Consider the following 1,520-nt stretch of genomic DNA (forward strand, 5'->3'; position numbering starts at 1 on the left):
ATTATGTATGTTAATGTGATAAGGGTATACAACGAAAAATGAAAAAAAGTAATGTATATAAAACAAATTAAATAAATAATTGTAAGAGTATAAAATGTAAGTATTAAAAATAATTTATGTAGTTATGGTATTCAATAATATGATTAACCAAAAATATTCAATACTGAGCTCGTTTGAAGGTATTTACAACACGATTATAAGAGTGCAACTTGTTAAAATAAAAACTTATTTTGTAACATATTTTATTTAATATACAATTATGTATGTTAATGTGATAAGAATGAAAAATAAAAAAGTTAGGGATATACTAAAAGATTAAATAATTAACTACAAGAGTATATAGTGCGAGTATTAAAAATATTTTTTCCATACTATATATGATAGATAATAATATAATTAAATCCAAMAATATTCAATATTGTGTTCATTTCAAAGGTATTGAAAATACGATTATAATAATATAATTAAATCAAATAATATTCATTATTGGGTTTATTTCGAAGAGATTGACGAGATGATTATAATGGTGTAATTTGTTAAAATAAAAAGTATATTAAAAAATGAGTATGTAAGATGAACAAGATGAATAAAGGGTATGAAAATGCTTCCTGAGAGGTTAATTTCGTTGTTAGATCTAATTTTAGTTAGTATAAAATTATGTTTTTCAATGTGATAATGGCGTAAAATGAAAATTGAAAAAATAAATTATGTACCATAAATTAAATAAATAACTATAAAACTATAAAGTGTAAATATTAAAAATATTTTTTCATAATACATATAATATATAATAATATAATTAAGTCAAAAACTATTCAATATTTGGCTCATTTCGAAGGTATTAACGAGACGATTATAATGATGTATCTTGTTAAAATAAAAAAGTATTTTTTAAACATGTTTTAATTAATATTCGATTATGTATGTTAATTTGATAAATGTGTAAAATGAAAAAATTTAAAAGAAAAGGATGTAAAGTGAATTAATTAACTAATTATAAGGATATAAAGTGTAAATTTAAAATAAAATTTTTTAAAAAGGCAATTTCTAAACAGGTTTAAATTTTATATATATATATATATATATATATATATATATTATTTAAATTATTCAATGTAAGTGTAGTGGTTAGTAGGGAGGGTCAGAAGTTAAAATAAAAGGATCCAAAAAGCATCCCAAGAATTCGGTGCATGTGAGGGGATGAGTATGTGAGAGTGTGAACAAGGGAAAGATGTGAAAAGGAGGGGGTGAGAAGTGACGTAAGGGGTGAGATATCAACCCCCTAAAAATAATGCAAGTTTCGATTGGGAGAAGACTAATGACATCCCTAATGGAAACTAATGGCACCCCTACTCCTAGGCAATATATATATATATATATATATATATTTTACTTTTAGTCTTTTTTTTTTTTTTGTCTTTTTGTTGTTTTACTTTTTGTTTTTTCTTATTTAAATATATACACACATTGATTTTAACTAATTTAAATTATTAAATTGATTTTAATTAATTTAAACTATT

The sequence above is a fragment of the Cynara cardunculus genome, unplaced genomic scaffold (assembly GCF_001531365.2).
Source record: "Cynara cardunculus var. scolymus isolate 2C unplaced genomic scaffold, CcrdV1 Un_Scaffold_4558, whole genome shotgun sequence".
In the NCBI taxonomy this organism is placed as follows: Eukaryota; Viridiplantae; Streptophyta; class Magnoliopsida; order Asterales; family Asteraceae; genus Cynara; species Cynara cardunculus.